The 21568-nt window shown below is 37.6% G+C and overlaps 1 protein-coding gene across 2 annotated transcripts in view; it reads left to right on the forward strand.

The window, feature by feature from the left end:
* GNGT1 (G protein subunit gamma transducin 1) overlaps window positions 1-21568 on the forward strand; it is a 446502-nt gene that overhangs the window by 243320 nt on the left and 181614 nt on the right. The window lies entirely within an intron of this gene.

Raw genomic sequence — 21568 nt, forward strand, 5'->3', positions numbered from 1 at the left:
TGTCTGTCTGTCTCTCTATCAAGAGATTGATTTAAAGTAATTGGCTTACATGCAGAAGTCAAAAATCCTGAGGGAAAGCCAGGTAGACTAGAGAACTGGGAAGTACTGATGATCTTAAACTGGAGGACAGTCTGGAGGTAGAATTTCTTCTCTTCAGGCCTTTAGCTTGGTTAGATGAGTATAATCTGCTTTGCTCAGAGCTGACTGATTTAAATGTTAATCATATCTAAAAATTACCTTCACAATAACGTATAGATTGACCTTTGACCAAACAACTGCCTTTCAAAGCCTCAGTTCAGTTAAGTTCAGTTCAGTCGCTCAGTCGTGTCCGACTCTTTGCGACCCCATGAATCGCAGCACGCCAGGCCTCCCTGTCCATCACCAACTCCTGGAGTTCACTCAGACTCACGTCCATCGAGTCAGTGATGCCATCCAGCCATCTCATCCTCTGTCGTCCCCTTGTCCTCCTGCCCCCAATCCCTCCCAGCATCAGGGTCTTTTCCAATGAGTCAACTCTTTGCATGAGGTGGCCAAAGTACTGGAGTTTCAGCTTTAGCATCATTCCTTCCAAAGAACACCCAGGACTGATCTCCTTTAGAATGGACTAGTTGGATCTCCTTGCAGTCCAAGGGACTCTCAAGAGTCTTCTCCAACACCACAGTTCAAAAGCATCAATTCTTTGGTACTCAGCTTTCTTCACAGTCCAACTCTCACATCCATACATGTCAAAGCCTAGCCAAGTGCATTTGCTCTTCCAACTCTTTTAATACCATTTGTTAAAATAACTACCCTTTCTTCATTGAATTGCCAAGGCTCCTTTGTCAAAATCAGTCGGCTATATTTTTGAGGTCTATTTATATTTTTGATCTGTTTTGTTGATCTTTTAATAAATATCTATACTTTTAGTAATACCACACTGTATACTGTTGCTTTACAGAAATCTTAGACTTGGGTAAATTGAGTCTTCTAATTATTTTCTCTTCAGAAATTTTTACACTACTCTGATATCTTTGCTTTCCAGATAAGTTTTAAAAATGGTTGATGTCACAGAAAAGCTTTCAAGGGTTTTGTTGGGATTGTGTTAAATATCAGATCAAATAGGGAAGAACTGACATCTTAACCATATTGACTTTTCTACTGTATGAGCATTCATTCTGCATTTATTTTGATATTCTTTGATTTCTTTCATCAGTGTTTTATGGCTTTCCTGCATATAGATCCTATATATTCTTTTTATATTTATATGTGATTCATTTTTGATGATATTATAAATACTTTTTATTTAAAATTCTAGCTACTAATATTAGTACATAGGAAATCAACCGACTTTTATATACTGGCCTTCTTTCCCGAGTTCTTGCTTAACTCACTAGTTCCAGGAAATTTTTATAGACTTTGGGGTTTTCCACTTAGACAATCATGTCATCAGCCAACAAAGGGAGTTTTATGTTTTCCTTCACAATATGTACTTACTTTAATGAACTTGATAGGTCTTCTAATACATTGTTGAATATGAGTGGTGAGAAGAATAATCCATGGCTGGTCTGACACTGAAGATAAAGCATTAAGTCTCTTGGCATTAAGTGTGATGTAAGCTGTAGGTTTGCCTTATATATCCTTTGTAAGGTTAAAAAAAGTTTCAGTCTCTTCCAGGTTTGGGGGAGTTTTTATCATGAATAGACTTTGAAGTCTGTTAAGTAATTTTTGCACTTATTAATATGATTATATAGTGTTTATTTATATTACATTGATTGTTAACATTTATGAATGTTAAACTGGAATTGCGGTCCTATGATGAACCCCATTTAGCCATAGTGTGTTATATATCACTGAGATTTTTAGTTTTATTTTTTAGCTTCTATGTTCATTTTTTATTTTTTATTTATTTTTAATTAGAGGAAAATTGCTTTACAATGTTGTATTGGTTTCTGCCATATGGCAATGCAAATCAGTCACAATTATACATATATCCCACCCCCCTTGAATCTCCCACCCCTCCCCATATACCATCCCTCTAGGTCATCACAGAGTGCCAGGCTGAGCTTTCTGTATCACTTTTATTTCACACTTTGTTAGAGATCTTTGCTTCTGTGTTCATGAGTGACATTGGTCTTCAGTTTTCTTTTTTTATAATGGTTTTTACTCTGGTTTTGATATTAGAGTAATTATGACTTCATAGGGCTTCCCTGGTGGCTCAGATAGTAAAGCATCTGCCTGCAGTGCAGGAAACTCAGGTTCGATCCCTGGGTTGGGAAAATCCCCTGGAGAAGGAAATGGCAACCCATTCCAGCATTCTTGCCTGGAGAATCCCATGGACAGAGGAGCTGGGTAGGCCACAGTCCATGGGGTGACAAAGAATCAGACATGGCTGAGTGACTAATGCTAACACTAATGACTTCATAGAATGAATTGGAAAATATTCCCTTCTTTTCTATTTTTTGAAAGAGATTGTGTAAATTGCTAATGTGTTTTCCTTAAATATTTGGACAAATTATGAGTGAAATCATCTGGGCCTGGTGTTTTTTTCTTTCTCAAATTAAAGATTTTTAAGTAATAATTTAATTTCTTTAATAGATATGTCTATTCAGATTATCTGTTTCTCCTTGAGTGAATTTTGTAGTTTGCAGCTTTTGAAGAATTGTTTCATTTTATCCAAATTTTTGAATTTATGGTTGCAGAATTGTCCTTCATATTCTTTTATCATTCAAATGTCCATTGGATAAGTAGTGATAGCCCCTCTTTCATTTTTTATATTGGTAATTTTTTTCTTTCTTGTTTTTTCTTGCTTAGCCTAGGCAGAACTTTTTATTATTCTTTGCAGATAACTAGATTTTGTTTTCATTGATTTCTCTCTATTGCCTTCCTGTTTTTAATTAATTGATTTATACTCTCATATTTATTATTTCCACTCTTCTGCTGTTGCTAAGTTTAATGTACACCTCTTTCTCTGGTTTCTTAAGGTGAAAACCTAAGACTGATTGATTGGTAGGTCTTTCTTTTTTAAAAACATGTTCATTTTATGCTATAGCTATTCCTTGAGGTCAGTACTGCTTTAGCTGTATCCCAAAATGTTTGATAAGTTGTATTTGCATTATAATTAAATTCAAAATATTTAAAAATTTCTTTGATTTTTTAACCCATGATTATTTTAAAATGTATATTTTCCCAAGTATTTGACCATTTTCTGGTGTTGTTAGTGATATTTAGTTCATTTCCATTATGGTGTCAGAACATACTTTGCATGATTTATATTCTTCCGTATTTGTTAAGGTTTATTTTATGAACCAGAATATAGTCTATCTTGATGACTGTTTAATGCTCACTTGAGAAAAAATGTACATTTTAATGTTGGTGTTTAGAGGGTTCCATAAATGTGAATTATGCCAAGTTGATTAACGGTGCTTGCTGTTCAAGGTCCTTCCTGAATTTTTGCCTGCTTGTTTATGGTGGTGAGGTCTTCAGCTCTAGAAGTAGATTTATCTATTTCCCTATTTAGTTTTATCGGTGTTTGTCTTATGCATTTTGATACTCTGTTAGGTGCACAATTGCTTAGAATTGTTATGTCTTCTTGGAGAATTGACCCCTCTGCTACTATGTAATGTCCCTTTTTTATTCCTAAACATTTTACTTGTTCTGATGTTGGTCTGTCTAAAATTAATGAAGCTAATTCATCTTTCTTTGATTTATGTTTGTATTGTGTAACGTTTAGCATCCTTTTAAAGTTTTTTTACTGAGATAAATTTCACACAAAATTTATCATTTTGAAGCCTTCAGTAGAGTGGTTTTCAATATATTCACACTATTGTTTTACCATCAGTATTATCTGATTCCAGAATATTGCCATTATCCCAAAATGACATCTCAGTCTGTTAGCAATTAATCCCAGTTCTCCCCTCCCTTTATCTCCTGGCAAACACTAACCTACTTTAGGTCTCTATGGTTTTGCCCGTTGTAGAGATACCGTATAGTATGTGGCATTTTGTTTCTTGTTTCTTTCACTTATCCTAATGTTTGCAGGGTCTCCCACTTGCAGCATGGATCAGTACTTTGTTGCTTTTTATGGCTGACTGATATTCAGCATGGCTGTGTCCAATGTTGTTTATCCATTTATTAGTTGATGGGCATTTGAATTGTTTCAAGTTTTAGATTGTTATGAATTCTTGTGTACAAATTTCTGGTGAACATGTTTTCAGTTGTCTTGGATCTATACCTCGGAGTGGAATTTCTGGGTCACATGGTAATTCTGTGTTTTAACTTTTTGAGGAACTGCCAAACTATTGACTACAGTAGTTCCATCCCTTCATTTAATCTATATGACTCTTTGTATTTAAATTGGCTTTCTTATGGATTCAGGTAAAGCCTTTTTATTCAATCTGAAAATCTCTTAACAAAGTGCTTTTAGACTATTCACATTTAAAGTGATTCTTGAGAGTTGGATTAGAATCCGCTATCTTGCTGTTTTCTATTTGTTGCATTTGTCTTTGTTTCTTCTTTTCTTTCTTCTTTCATTTCATTTGAGCATCTTTTGTGATTCTCATCTATTGATTTATTGTTCATGCCTCATTTAAAAATGTTAAAGTGCTTTTTAAATATAAAAGCTAAAGTTTAGAATATATGTTTTAAAATAATTCTAATCCATCTTCAAATAGTTCTGTACCTTTCCATCTTTCAAATAGAATTGTAGTGAAAGTAACTTAGAAGATTCCCAGTCTCCATTTGCAGTAAAAATAAATTCTTCCTAGCATTTACCAAGACCGTCATGTGATATTAATAAAACCACAATGAAACATAAGCTTATATAAAATAATTTACAGAACTACTTCATTTAAGTGACTAATTTTATATAATTGGCTATTCAGCTTGAAGATGGAGAAAATAGGTTATAGATAAGTGTACCATGTTTGAAAGCTTATTTTCATAAGTGACTGCAATTAAAGAAAATATTATCCCAATTTTACCTAATAAATCATAATACAAAGAATCAAGGCGATCTTGTTTGTGTAGCAATGGCCCCTTAATTGTGCCCTATTTATCTATATATTGCCAAAGTCCTTAACAATGCCAGATCATAATCACCATTCAAATGGGGTTTTTTTGTATGTGGAATAAGTCAGGTTCTTACCTACTTAATAAACCAAAACAGTAAATATAGGAATAAACCTAATAAAAATGGTTGCAGTATAAATGATTTAGTCACATTGGAGGAGAGTTTAGCAATTATATATTAAAACTCAAAACAGGTACACCCTACAACCCAGACATCCTGCTTTCGTGTGTATACAATGAGATATGTAGAAAGATGATCTGTTACTATGGAGCTATGAAATTTAAAATGGCCTGAATGTCAATTAACAGACGAGTGTGTATACATGGTAATCAGAATAAAGCAGCATATTCATTTAATGGGATGTTACGTGATAGTTAAAAGTAATGAACTAGGTATCCATATATCAATCAGAGACATATCTAATACACTTTTTATGAGAACAAGTAAGTTAGCCACTACACCTTGAGAGAGAAGTAGGAAAAATGCCAAGAAGACTCGAAGTTGTAACCATTATTAAATGGTTCCAGGGGCAGAGGAAAAAAACCTGGATTATATTGTTACTCAAATAAAACTTTATTTTTTATTGCAGGTTTATAATTTTTTATAAACTTTATCAGGAAAAGTTACACACACACACACCCTAAATATCAGTGGTTTAAAATAACAAAGGTTTATTTTATACTTATGTTGCTTGTTTATCATGTGGTGTTGGAAGTGACTTTTCATTTAATTTACTCAGAAACTTTCACTTATGGAGCAGCTACTATCTTAATAGCTTAGAGGATAATGGGAAGTTTTGTGGTTTTGCACTGGCAATTAAAATTTTGGCCTATAGTACTTGTAAAAGTTCTACTCACAACTAATGATCCAGAAATAATCACAGGGTGCTCCTTATACGTAAGTGGATCAGGAAGTGAAATTCTACCATAGACCAAGGACCTGAAATATCCAGAGAATAAAATTATGCCCATCACACAGGATAATGAATTTATCTATTTTTCCTACAATTAATCATTTAAAATAGAATTAAACATTGATTTAGTCAGTTAATAAAGAGCAAATGGCTAGGTACAAATATATAGGCTAATATGACAGTTAGGTAGATTTATAATATGAAAAACTTCAAATAAAGGGTTAATGTATGTTTTGAAAATGTGTCCTTACTGACAAGTTACAAAGCTTTGTCCCTGATCCTGAGCTCTTTAGTAATTTTATGAATGGACTGAATGAAGATGAATTATACAGAAGACATTCTCCTAAAGATGAAGGGCAATTTACTACGTCTTGCAATCACTCCTGGTAAAGAAAACAGGCCCTTCTACTTCCAACCAAGATGGTCCAAGCCATTATCCTGGAAAACAGCAACAGACCCTAGCTGGCCTTCTTATTCCTACTCTCAGTCCTATTTATTCTTATCAGAGCAAACAGAGAGATAGTTTAAAATACAAATTGCATCTTTCATCTTGCCACTTTCCTCCTGAAAACTCTCCTGTAGCTTCCCATTTCTCCTAGAATAAATTCTGAACTCATCTAAAATACTTCCAAAACCCTTTTTTTAAAAAACAATTTTCCTCTGCCTTCTTTTACCACCCTGCTTGCACCAATCTTTCAGTATACTCATTGAGAATGAGTATTCAGTGAGAATCAACATCATTCAATATACTCCTACCATGCCAGCCTCTTAGTTACTTTAATGCTTGGGGCTCTTTTCTGCCCATATGGGTTTCTCATGGTGTTTCCTCTTCCCAGAATAATGCTCTTCTGACTGTTTCCCTCCTGCTTGAAAAGTGAAAGTGTTAGTCGCTCAGTTGTGTCAGACTCTTTGCGACCCCATGGACTATAGCCCATCAGGCTCTTTTGTCCGTGGGATACTCCAGGCAAGAATAACTGGAGTGGGTAGCCATGCCCTCCTTCAGGGGATTTTCCCAACCTATGGATCAAACCTGGGTCTCTCGCATTGCAGGCAGATTCTTTACTTTTTGAGCTACCGGGGAAATCTCTTCTTCCTGCTTACTTCTTACTTATACGTTTGGGTTCAATTTAAATGAGCGGTTCTCTGTCAGGGTGACTTGGCACTATCTTGAGACCACTTTGGTTGTTACAACTGGGATGCTGCTGCTGGCATCTAGTAGGTAGAGGTCAGGAAGCTGCCCAAGGACAACATACAGGACAGCTCTCTCCAGCAAAGAGCTGTCGCTTCTAACATGTCAATAATGCTGAGGTTGATAAAGCCTGCTTTCCCTGTAACTTTCTCAACATTTTTACTTAATATAAATTTAATTCACTTTCTCTTGTATCATGCTGTTCTTTTGCTCAGCAACTCATCTAAATTTTCAATTTTGTATTCAGTTCTGCATCTGTTTGTTTAATGGCTGTTTTACCCATTAAACTGTGAATTCTCTGAGAATAGTAAACCTATCTGTTTTGTTTCTCTGCTGTGGTCAGTATGTGGCATGATGTCTGGCCTACAGAAGGCAATCAGTAATAATTGTTGAATGAATTATTAAGGAAGGTTTATTATTCAATAGGAGAGCACTCTTCAAAACCATGTTGAAATAGTCATTCAACACATTGCCAATCAGGTCCAGGAAAAGTGTAGCAGAGGATTTAGACATGTAAATAATCAATTACAGTACAGGGAAGATTAAAATATATCCTACACAGAGTTAAGGAAGGAATAAATAATTACAATGAATTTGGGAGAATTAGGGAGGATCGTCATCCTCATTTTCTTCATTCTTATTTCTTGGATGACAGCCCAGCTGACTCAGAGTAGGGTTTATCTCCTCTTGGCCATGAGGTAAGACATGGCTTAACAGATCATGTTACCAAGGGCTTCCCTGGTGGTTCAGGTGGTAAAGAATCTGCCTGCAATGTGGGATACCTGGTTTGATCCCTGGGTTGGGAAGATCGCCTGCAGGAGGGAATGGCAACCCACTCCAGTATTCTTGCCTGGAAAATTCCATGGCCAGAGGAGTCAGGCAGGCTGCAGTCCATGGAGTAACAGAGAGTCAGACGTGACTGAGCAACTAAACCACCACCAACACACCTCATTACAAATGGTAACTTCTGAGAGTGTTTTCAGTATTAGTTTTCCTCACAGTTGCAAACAAATGGCGAACCTGAGTTCTTTGGCCTTAAAATAATAATTCTATCTTGCAATAGCCATTTGAAAATATTTAAGAAATAATTATGGCGTTGTGAGAATCCCAGAACTCTTTTCTTTACACTGGATCCCAGTTTCTAGGCCCTATTAGGGTGTAATCATGGATCATTCTCATGTGATGCAATTTATAATTGGCTAGTTATTATCACTGTTCCAATTTGGAGAATTAAGGTTATATGGATCAAAATTGTGTTAGGGTTATACTTCCTGCATAAACACATATATGGAAAATATAACACTAACTCAATTATATATATATATATGTATGTATACACATGTGCACACACATACACATGTGTGTGTGTGTGTGTGTGTGTGTGTGTTAGTGGTTCAGTCGTGTCTGACCCTTTGAAACCCTATGGACTGTAGCCCACCAGGTTTCTCTGTCCATGAGATTCTGCAGGCAAGAGTACTGGAGTGAATTGCCATTCCCCTTCTCCAGAGGATCTTCCTGACCCAAGGATCGAACCCTGACATATGCACATAGACACACATAATACACAAGAACATCTCCTTCTACCACAAACATGCACCAGGCGTATGTATTTGGTGCTCAGTGAAATGATTTTTTGGCTTTTCAGGTTTTTGGTTTTAGGGGGAATAGAATTGCTTTAAAATGTTGTGTGAATTTCTGCTGTACAATGAAGTGAACCAGCTGTCAGTTCAGTTCAGTTCAGTCGCTCAGTCATGTCCGACTCTTTGAGACCCCATGAATTGCAGCACGCCAGGCCTCCCTGTCCATCACAAAATCGCAGAGTTCACTCAGACTCACATCCATTGAGTCAGTGATGCCATCCAGCCATCTCATCCTCTGTCGTCCCCTTCTCCTCCTGCCCCCAATCCGTCCCAGCATCAGAGTCTTTTCCAATGAGTCAACTCTTCGCATGAGGTGGCCAAAGTACTGGAGTTTCAGCTTTAGCATCAGTCCTTCCAAAGAACACCCAGGGCTGATCTCCTTTAGAATGGACTGGTTGGATCTCCTTGCAATCCAAGGGACTCTCAAGAGTCTTCTGCAACATCACAGTTCAAAAGCATCAATTCTTCCGTGCTCAGCTTTCTTTATACTCCAACTTTCACATCCATACATGACCACTGAAAAAACCATACCCTTGACTAGACGGACCTTTGTTGGCAAAGTAACATCTCTGCTTTTCAATATGCTATCTAGGTTGGTCTTAACTTTCCTTCCAAGGAGTAAGCGTCTTTTAATTTCATGGCTGCAGTCACCATCTGCAGTGATTTTGGAGCCCCCCAAAAATAAAGTCTGACACTGTTTCCACTGTTTCCTCATCTATTTCCCATGAAGTGATGGGACCGGATGCCATGATCTTCGTTTTCTGAACGTTGAGCTTTAAGCCAACTTTTTCACTCTCCACTTTCACTTTCATCTAGAGGCTTTTTAGTTCCTCTTCACTTTCTACCATCAGGGTGGTGTTATCTGCATATCTGAGGTTATTGTTATTTCTACTGGCAATCTTGATTCCAGCTTGTGTTTCTTCCAGCCCAGCATTTCTCATGATGTACTCTGCAGATAAGTTAAATAAGCAGGGTGACAATACACAGCCTCAACGTACTCCTTTTCCCATTTGGAACCAGTCTGTTGTTCCATGTCCAGTTCTAACTGTTGCTTCCTGACCTGCATCTAGGTTTCTCAAGAGGCAGGTCAGGTGGTCTGGTATTCCCATCTCTTTCAGAATTTTCCACAGTTTATTGTGATCCACACAGTCAAAGGCTTTGGCATAGTCAAGAAAGCAGAAATAGATGTTTTTCTGGAACTCTCTTGCCTTTTCCATGATCCAGCTATATGTACACATATATCCCCTCCCTCCTGAGCCTTCCCCCAACCCTCCCATCCCACCTCTCCAGATTAGTCCAGAGCACCGGGCTGAGCTCCCTGTGCCACACAGCAGCTTCCCACTAGCTGTCTGTTTCACACACGCTAATCCAGTAGTTGTATGTTACATGTCAGGGTATATGTCAGTGCCACTCTCTCAGTTGTCCCACCCACTCCTTCCCCCACTATGTCCATGAGTCTGTTCTCTGCGTCTGCTTCTCTGTTCTTGCCTTGCAGATAGTTTCATCTGCACCATTTAAAAAGACTTCACATATATGTGTTAATATACGATATTTGTTTTTCTCTTTCTGATTTTTATGCTTCCATTTCCTTTAAGGTACTAGCGATTTTGATCCTTAATTCCCAATGTAAACTGGGCCCTGAACATTACCTGGTCATGCCGTGTTTCTCTTGTCACTTATCTCCAGTCTCCACAAGACATTTAAACAATTCTTAGCCCTCTTCAAAGCTTGACAGTATTTATTTTTTGTGTATGTGCTTTAACTCTTTAGCCTACTTGCAGAGACAGCAGAAGCCATTGGCCCCACAACCACCCCCATACAACTTCTTACAGCCATGTAACCCAGTGGAGGAATTATTCCTCAGAATTCCCTTACTCTCTCAGGTAATTCTTTACTGTGATTCCTTGGTGGCTCAGACAGTAAAGAATCTGTCTGAATGCAGGAGACCTGGGTTCAGTCCCTGGGACAGAAAGATCCCCTGGAGAAGGGAATAGCAACCCACTCCAGTGTTCTTGCCTGGAGAATTCCATGGACAGAGGAACCTGGTGGGTTAGAGTCCATGGGGTCACACAGACTTGGACACAACTGAGCAATTAACTTTCAATCCTTTACTACTCATGTATACGCAGAACCTTGCTCTGTACTTGACACTTCCCATCCACTCTGAAATCTTTGGACTCAATAGTCTCCCCCAGTCTTCTCTGTCATGCTCAGTTGACAGTCAGGTTTCTTGCATCCGTACATCTGCATCCCCCATTCACTCCTCGATTCAGTCCACTAGGACTGCTGCCCTAGTCACAACTGTGGAAAAGGCTCTCCATGTCAGAGGATGGAATGGGCGCTCCTTCTGACCTCACAGCAGTCTTGGACATAACTGAACACTCATTCTGCTTTAAAAGACTCAGTTCCTTTAACTCCATGCCCCTCTCCTGTCTTTGCTTCTACCTCCGTGTCTACTTTTCTTCCTTTTTTACTTTCTAAAAATTAATTTATTTATTTTAATTGGAGGCTAATTACTTAACAGTACTGTACTGTTTTTTTTTTTGCCATACTTTGTCTACTTTTCTTCTGTTAGACTTTTTTAAGATTTTTTTTCCCCCGTGGACCATTTTTAAAGTCTTTATTGAATTAGTGACAGTATTGCTTCTTCTTCTTCTTTTTTAATGTTTTGGTTGGTGAGGTATGTGGGATCTTCACTCCCTGACCATTGGAAGCTGAAGTCTTTAACCACTGGACCACCAGGGAAGTCCTTTCTATTAGACATTTAACTGTAGGCTTCTGATGGTTTCGCCCCAGTCCCTCTGTTTTCTCTTTGCCTGCTTTTATTTATTGATTTTTGCCACTTCGGTGACTTCAGTTCCATCTCGATAGTGATTATTTTTGACTTTACATGTCTCGGCCGAATTTATCTTCTGAGCTCCAGAACAAAATACCAAACATTCTATACTAAATCTCCAACCATATGTTTCATGGGTCCTTCAAAGCTACCATGCCTCCAAAAGCAGTTATGATTCCCTCCGCCTCCCACACTTCCTGGACCCCCCCAGATGGCACCCAGAGCCAATGAACCAGGAAGCAATGAATCATTCTTGATTATTTTCTCTATATCAGCTCCCATAATCACACATTATATATCATGAATTCTACCTCCTCATATGTTGGTTGCAAATACTTCCACTTCACTACTTTTCTTCCACTTAAGTCTAAACCACTGTCATCCCCTGCCTGGACCGATGCACTCTCTTCCCATGACAGTCCTATTTTCACTCCCATCAGCTGGGATCCATTCTGGAGCAGCACACAGGATCTTGAGCAGAACTCTGTATGAATGGTGAACAGTGACTATGACTGACGCCTCCCTCCATTGTCTGCAACATGTTTCTCATCTGAAGTCATCTTCTAAAAATCAAAAGCAACCACGATACTGCTCCAGTTAAAGTTTTTAGTGACTTAAGACGTAAAATACTTTACTTGGCCTGAATTCCTTCACGATCTGGCCCTACCTCCCTCTCCATGATGCTTCTTCCATAGTTTTTCATCCTTTGAATTCTCTAAATTCCCTTTATCCCCAATCAGAGCCTTGGGATATGCTATTTCTTCTTCCTGGGAAGACCTTTCTCTAACTAGTCACCTGGACAAATTCTACTTAACTTTCATGTCTTTGTTTAAAGGTATTTCCTCTGTATAAGCCTTCCATGACAACTTGTATTAGTTAAGGTTTACTCATTAGGAATTCTCATAGACACTGTATTTCTTCTTCTAACCTTTGTATAATTGTAAGCTCCAAGGGGGCAGAGGCTGTGTCTCCCTCATTCATCTGTACATCCTCAGTGGAAAAACAATAGTCACTAAATATTTATGCAAATTAATGAAGTTTTTGCACTCTCCATGAAAATAGCAACTAAACTGTTTAAATAAAGAATTTGCTTTCTGTCATGAATTTCTATTACTGGCTTTTTACATAGTCAAATGTAATCATTTAATTGCAGACTATTTTTATTCTCTGCCTTCTTTGCAAGTAAACTTATCTACAGTTGATTCTAAGTGATATTTCAGATAGATTCATATTAGTTTCAGAAATGTGCTTGGAGTAGCTTGTTTTATCTCTTAGGTCTTGGTTAAGTGACACTGTGGTATAAAAGAATATATATATTACAGATATCACCACAAAAGATTTGCAGTTAATCCAGTAGACATTTTTGAAATTATATCTTCATTTTTAGAAAATTGTGTGGCAAAAATGAGTAAATAACTTCATCTAAACTATACACACGTGCAGTTTGATATCCTCGTAGTTAGAATTACTGAGTCTTTACCAACCGTGAAAGCAAGAAAGACAGTGAGTAATAAGCAAGCAAGAAATATATCAGAGAATCTTACTGAACACAGCCTTGGGATTCTGTTTTGCTAGAAGAACAGGAGTTTCAGAAGCAATGAAATATTTTTGATTTAAGTCACTGTTCTCTCAGATTTATCTCAAAAGTGAAAATTCCAGTTTATAACTTGTCCCTAGAAGTTGCTTGAAGTTAAAAACAAAACAGGATAATGTGATGAATTCTAAATTAGGAAAACTGGAGTCTTATCCCAGCTCTAATAATTATAGTGATAATAATATAGGAGCATAGCTTAATGGCTTGATTCTAACACATGAAATGAACATGCAAATGTTAACACCACTTAATACACAGGGTAGTTATTTTGGCTAAATGAAGAGCAAAAACTACTTAGCCTGGCAAATGATGCTCTTTTCAACCCAATTGAAACTGGCTTCTTGCATCTTGCTTGTTAGCCTTCTTACCCACCTTCTGACTTCTACCCCACTTTCCCCAACACACACACACACACACACACATCAGTTCTGCACTTACAGAACCAAATTAGTCACTACTTCCTGCGTTTTGAAAACACTAAACCTTTTAATACGTATGAATAAAGTGCAAATAATTTTGAAATATGTGCATGTGATTTTCCTTGTTTACATTTCATTGTGTGCTATTTTATTACTATGTTTTCAAGAGGAATTATTTATCTTAGAGGAGAACAGAATTTTTATATCAAGATGATGAAAAGAAGGGATTTGTTTGTGAGCCTTTGACACTCAAAATCAAATCTGGGGAGTCAATGGTAAAACAGTGGTTCTGAAAGGCAGGCTTTGGAATTAAAACACTCTTTAGAAAATATCTTAGCTAATATTCACATCAGGAGCCAGTTCTGGAAATCTTAGACATAAAGGGAAATTCCTCTCCAAGATGGAAGGAATAGTCTATGTCTTCTGGCCTAGGGTCTGGGAAGAAAAAACAAGGGTTCTAAGATATGCAGGGTGTTCTTTCTTTGCTTCTTGGAGGCAAAATCCCAAGAAGAAAGAGTGATTTCTTGAAGTTGAAGAAAAAGTCAAAAGCATTAGAAGACTGCCATGCAGGATAAAGGCATGCTAGCATCAAAGCCTTAGTAGCTGGAGCAAAGATGCAGTTGCATGGTGACCTGAAGCAGTCCTCCTGGCTCCAGGGGTGATGCACACAATAAAGGATGGATAAGTTCCTGCACATCTCAAAGGGGAATGAAGAATTAATAGCAGCAATACACATTGCCTGTAAACTTGCCAGGCATCCTTCTTAGCATTTTGTATCTATTAACTCACTTAATCTATGCAACCACACACTGAAGAAGAACCCCATTTGACAAAGAAGAAAATGTAGATGTGTGACATTTAAGTAATTTCCCCACGGAGATATAGTTATTGAGTATTAGAACTTCTTTGCAGAAGGGTTGAATGGCACCATGTTAGCTGAGGGCTTTAGGGTAAGCTGCTTGGTTCAGTGACAAAGAAGAGTGAAAGCCAAAATTCAAGGAGTATCCATACTGCCAGTGAGAAAGAAATGAGCAAGGAGGACCACTGGGTCTGATAAGGCTAAGAGATCATGCCTCAGAGGAGGCCAGGCTGTGGTCCTACCTGGCCAAAACCACACTTGGTAGCATCAGTGAATGAGAATCTGCCCTGAGGCAGAAATTAGCAGAGAGACTACCTAAGTACTTCTCCCCCACTGCCATTCAGTCCGTAAGTTTCCCCTACTCTCAGTCATTGACTTGAGAAGGCAGTAGAAAAGGAAAAATGGCTCTGACCTGGAACTGAGCTTGAAACTATTTATCCATGAGAGGCTACTTTGAATTTAAAAAAAAAAAAAAAAAACTCTTTAGGTTAGAGGACACTGGTTCTATTGATTGCCAGTATTTTTTGGCAGCTCCTCCACTTTCCAGTGAGAGTGGAACATCAGCTTGTTATGAAAGATAAAGAAGCTAGGCATAGCTTTATTATAATGTGGGTAAAATTTGACTCTTTTCTTTTGTGCATCCATATTTGCTGTTATATCTGCTGTAACACACTTTCTCTTTCCCTTGTCTGGCAAAGTCTAACTCGCCTTTAAGTCCTAATCCAAGTGTCACATCCTTTATGAGAAATATTGCCAGAAGTCCAGACGGAGTTAGTGACATCATGTGCTTCTAAAGCACAAAGTCCATGTACCTCTATTATATTGTATGGCATCCATCTATTAGTCTGTCGGTCTCTTTCCCTAGACTCTGAACACCTGCATATTGTGAGCCTCAATAATTGGGTATGAAATGAATCAACAACCAGATCGGAAGGTTTATGTGAATGTCATGGGATCCAAGGATCCATCTCCTTTGTCATTCAATTGCTCAGTTGTGTCTAACTGTTTGTGATCCCATGGACTACAGCATACCAGGTTTCCCTGTCCTTCCTGTCTCCTAGAGTTTGCTCAAACTCATGTCCATTGAGTCAGTGATTCCATCCAACCATCTCATCCTCTGTCACCCCTTCTCCTCCTGGCCTCAGTCTTTCCCAGCATCAGGGTCTTTTCCAGTGAGTCGACTCTTCCATCAGGTGGCCAAAGTATTGGCGCTTCAGCTTCAGCATCAATCTTTCCAGTGAATATTCAGTTGATTTCCTTTAGGATTAACTCTTAGACCCCAAAGTTACACAGTTGAGGACACAGAAAAAATTTGCTAAATAATAGCAGGATTTTTACTTGAGTCTTGATGTTTTTGCATTAGACAGTTGAGGACTCAAATGTTAAGAGTCCCCCAAAATCATTTAAAAAGCTTGATGAATGACATATCTATTTTCCTCTCATAGAGCACCGGTGCCATTAGGAGAGAAAATTTTGTCTGTTTTCTTCATTCGTGTATCCCTAGTGCCTTGAACCATGCCAATTATTTATGACGTGGGTGCAATAATTGTTGACTTGAAAAAAATGAATGGCCAGTTATTGGAAACTCTACCTGCAGACATAGAAATCATAGTGGGTATATCTGGTTCATGCTCCATTGAAGCTTCCCTTTCAGCTATGTACCAGTTGCTTAATAGAAACAGGAAGTTACTTTTTACTGCCATTTCCTTGAAAATCACTAGTAATACAATTTCTTCGAAAATTGCCTGTAACGATACAATAGCCTGAGCGAATTCTGTCTCTTCCCAGACGTAATTTCCTGAGCAACAGTGCTTCTAGGGAGTTATCTTTCCATATAACTTTTATTGAAATCTGTTCAGCCTGACTCCCTCCTCGCTCTATCAAATTATAACTTCCCAGTCTGTGGTACCTCTATTCAAACAGCCGTTTTGCTTATAATGAAGGTCAATGGCTGGCTGTTGACTCAAGGGTGAGGTGGTGCTGTGTCACATTCTCCCAGAAAGTTGCACAGGACAGAAGGTCTATACCCGTTATCTAGCCTGGATTCTTATAGAATTTGAGGATGATTTTTTTTTCCAAATTCCACTTTCAAATGAAATGGCATGCTTTTTACTGATTCATTGATGTTACAAACTGAAAAACTGAGTATAAAACTGAAAAACATTGAGAAAAGGTATTACAAGAAGAAAATGACATTTATAACTGCATCTGCTTGGACATTTTAAAATTTATAATTGACCTATAGTTCAGGTTTCAAGAACAATATGCCTTCACCTGTACATGATCACTTATTATGAAAAGTATCTTTGATTTCTCTGACTTTCCCCACTTCACACGAGTTTGGCTTAGATTCTCATGCTGATGTCATCTAGGTATACAGACATTAAGACACATTGAGCCATAATCCCCATAGTTCTAAGTGCTTTTGAATCTAACAGAAGTTGGGTACTAGAAAAATGTAAGATCAGGGTGGTGAAAGCAAAATTGGGCTTTTTTGGGTCAGGCACAAACATAAAACACAAAATATAATAGAGAAACAATACTGTAACAAATTCAATAAAGACTTTAAAAAATGGTCCACATCAAAAAATCTTTAAAAAAAAAACCAAACAAACAAAAAAAACCACCAGATGGGTCAGTCAGGAAGAAAACTGTATTTCTAAAACACCTATTTTAACCTGTGCAATTAAATCTTCACAAACCCCCCTAATTAACATAAAGTGTGAGTCTTCCCATCTTATAATGAGGAAAGTGAAGTTCAGGGAGTTTGCTCTGATAGGTACAGTTAGTAAGTAACCCAACGAAGATTAAAACCTAAATCTGTCCAATTGCAAAGCCCATACTACACTGCAGAGATATAAAACTGTGGGCTTAAGGGCACGCATGTATGCAAAGAACAGCCTTTGCAGTGCAATCCTTGAGAACTGTGAAATGTTAAAGAATCTAGATCTCTTCACTCACTCCTTCACCACTTCACCCTTAGTCTTTCATCCATTCCTAAAGGATAGTCTTGTGTTTTCTTCCTCTTGCCACCAAAGTTCACTTGGGTAATTTTTAAAATTAATTCTTATTGGACTATAGTTGTACAATGTTGCGTTAGTTTCTACTATACAGCAAAATGAATCACTCACGCATATACAAATATCCCCTTTCATTTGGCCTCCTTCCCATTCAGGTCACCACAGAGCACTGAGTGGGGTTCCCGCTGCTGTATGATGTGTGCTCATTAGCTACCTGTTTATCCATAGTATCAATAGTGCCTATGTGTCAATCTCCACTTTCCAATTCCTCCCACCCCCCAAGTAATTATTTTGATATGAGGTAAACAGCTATTAAATATTCTTTTGTTTGCTTATTTTGTTTTTCTAAGTGCTGTTTTCATTTATTATGTATTTGATTATATTTTTGTTATTTATTTGCATTATGATATTGTGATAGAGGAGGTGATTTGTTTACAATGCTGTGCTTAATCACTGCATATTGAACAATATATCTATCAATCAATTCTTTAGTATCAAGTAATTAAATAATTGTTTTGTATGCTTTTTCTGGAGAAGAAAATGCAGGGATACTGGTAATGTTGTTATATAGATGTACTGGTGCACTTTAGAAATATCTGGGGGAATTAGATCAGCTTTGTCAAGGAGATGGGGGTGCATCATAATTTTTTTACTTTGAAGAAAAGATGGAAGTGCAAATGTGTCAGCAAGTGCACTAGGACCTTATTAGAATCCTGTGCATCCTATGCATAGGATGCATCCTTATTAGGACCTTATCAGCATCCTGTGCGTCCTAGCATGCACTACTACTACTACTAAGTCGCTCCAGTCGTGTACGACTCTGTGTGACCCCGCAGACGGCAGCCCACCAGGCTCCCCCGTCCCTGGGATTCTCCAGGCAAGAGCACTGGAGTGGGTTGCCATTTCCTTCTCCAGTGCATGAAAGTGAAAAGTGAAAGTGAAGCCGCTCAGTCGTGTCTGACTCTTCGCGACCCCATGGACTGCAGCCCACCAGGCTCCTCCGTCCATGGGATTTTCCAGGCAAGAGTACTGGAGTGGGGTGCCATTGCCTTCTCCGAACATGCACTAGCACCTCTTATTAGCATACGAGGTAAGAAAAATGTTTACATTTATGTTTTTTGTCATTCCCCGTTTATGTTCCAAGAGTGATTATAAATAAATTCCTTAAAATGGAAACGGTCTATGCCTCCCTGAGGGGAGTGGTGGGAGAAGGACTTAGGGTGAAAACGTAGTGTTATGTTGGGTTGTTCTGAGGAACTAATGTGATTTCTTGTGAGAGTACTAGGTAAATACAAGTTACAATAAAATGTTAGTCATTGTTTGAAATACTTTGTTAGAAGAATCTCAGTGTACTTGACACAATATGTTTCTACTTAATTTTGACAATTTCCAATTAGTAGTAGAAAATTTAAGATGAAGGAAAAGTAAATTGGCTTAAAGTTAGAATTGTTTGTGATTAAACCATTGTCAGCGAGTTTTGAGAGTCCCTGGTGTGATACATACTGAGTGTTCATCAAGTTAAGCTGGCAAAGTACATACAGCCCATGGCCCAAATCTACTCTACCACCTGTTTTTGTAAATAAAGTTTTATTGGAACACAGCCACACTCATTCATTCATGCATTATCTACTGCTTCTTTTTTTTACTCTAGCAGATGAGTTGGTAGTTGCAACCTCTGGTCCTTTGTAGAAAATGTTTACCTGGACCTCAGTTAGAAAATGAAGATGTTGTAATACACTGAATATTTCATCATACTCAGAACTCATCCTGAAACAGAGTAAATTATAAAATCATTATCAAACATGCAAACTCAGTATGTTTCAGGTACAAGTTGAATAGCATATAAAAATTTTAACGTGAAACACCTTTGCCATGCACTAAGTTCAAGAGTACCTAAATTATAAGGCTCTGTTATAATACTGATTTCTCAATAATGATGTTTTATGGCTTAGAAGCTGATGATATAGTGAGGAAAATCTTAGAACAGAGCGGTTTTTTTTTTCTTTGCATATGCACAATGTCTATAATTAATCTAAGTTATTGATTATATGTAAACATAAAACTGAAGGGTGTAAAAATTTCAGTGATTGAATAGACTTCTATATCTTTTTGGCTGTCTAAAACATTTTTGGGAAGTACCTCTCTTCTACTCCCTCTGATACTCTTGGGACAGCTAATCATACAGCGTCAACTCACCAATGATGAGTGAATATGTCCAAACAAGGGCCCATCAAAGTTCTCAGGAATTAATGTGGATGTTAGTGTAGACCCAATTGCCTCTTTTCTGTGAGATCACCAGTTGTAAGGACTGGGGCTTCCTATGTGTATTTTTGACTGAGATTGAAGCTAACCAAATAGCCTCAAGAGTAGAGAGATGAAAGAACATCTTAATACTATCATGTAAATCTCTGAATTCAACCATGTTCAAAGTAATCTTGACTTTTTATTATACTTACATCACTCACTAAAGTCCCTTATTTTAATTAATCTAGTTTGACTTAGGTTTCTGTCTTTTGCAATTAAAGACATCTAATTAATTTAGATACAATTATTAGAGGCTTCCCTGATGGCTCATCGGGTAAAGAATACATCTGTAATGCAGGAGACACAGGAGACAGGTTCAGTCTCTGATTTGGGATGATCCTTGGGAGGAAGAAATGGCAACTCACTCCAGTATTCTTGCCTGAAAACACACATACATTAGAATTTAAGGCAAATTTTCTCATTGTGCTTTCTGTGTTATTACTTATATTTATTGCTAGGCAAAATATATTGAGACCAAGACTTTTTATCTTTCCTTGCCAGTGACAGGCAAAAATCCTTACATCAGAGCAAAAGAGAATAGCCTGATAATGTGATGTGCTATGAAAAGTTTTAACACTGTGTCTTGTATGTTGTAACAGACCCCAAAATACAAGTTAGACAGACATAAACTACAAATTTAGACAGATAATTTAGAATGTACTCATGAAGATGGTTTTTAATGACTTGGCTCAGAACTGGAAACATGCCCAGAGATTCAAATTACATTAATAACAAGCATATAACTGGGGTTTCCTGGTACCTACAATGTAGCATGATCTTGTCATAGACAGAATGCAGAGTGCGAGACCTGGATTTGAAGTTGTATTAATTCTATCATATGGATGATTCTTCTAAATACCAGCTTCAGTAAATATAATGTTATGAATAAGTATACAAAGGTATTCTTAATTTTAAGCCTTGTTAAAGTTTCCAAAGAAGTACCTTCAAATATCCCCTGAGATAAAGGGGCTTATAATTTAGTTTTGGAAAGGTGTTTCTATGCAATAACCAAGTGAAGAAGGCCAGGTGGGAAGTTGTCTGTCCATATAATGTAATTTTAACCACATTTAAGAAAATTCCTGTTCTGTACAGTATGCTCATAAACCCAGACAAACTTAGCCTTAATAACTTTATTTCTACAGAGCTGAGGCTTTATCTTCCAAATGACTTTGGAGATGGCATGTGTTGACTCACTTGCTCATTGAGATGTAAGAGATTGATGAGCAGTTCTTCCCTTAATAAAATTCCAAAGGCCCAAGAGTAAAACAGGAATGACGCTGAAAACAATCAGCTTAAATCACATTTTTATTCAAGGAAGGTCCAATAACTAACAATAACACAAGGCCAAATGCCAATCAGATTGGAACCAGGACTCTAAGAGCCATTTGTTTTAAAAAAGAGACCCCCAAAATCTAATATGCAGTGGTAATTAAGGAAAATTTGATGGAAAAAAAAGTAAATAAAACTGCAACATTGCCAATTAAAAGGGCAAGAAAAAGCCAGACAGTGATTATAATTTCTTCACCCCAAATCTAATCTATTGCCAAAAAGACCAATCAGATTTCTCTGAAAAGTAATTAGAAGTCATAGAAAAATAACTCGAAGGTCTCAGGCTCATTGGAGGAAGTACAGAACAGGTACAGAACAGGGTTTTTGTTGAAGACTGAGTCTCCCCAGTGAGGCAGCATCAGAGATTTCGTGGGTTCCACAGGGCACCCTGGCCCAACAAGCTCAAGCCTATAGCCCC

The sequence above is a fragment of the Bubalus kerabau genome, chromosome 8 (genome assembly GCF_029407905.1).
Source record: "Bubalus kerabau isolate K-KA32 ecotype Philippines breed swamp buffalo chromosome 8, PCC_UOA_SB_1v2, whole genome shotgun sequence".
NCBI classification, from domain to species: Eukaryota; Metazoa; Chordata; class Mammalia; order Artiodactyla; family Bovidae; genus Bubalus; species Bubalus kerabau.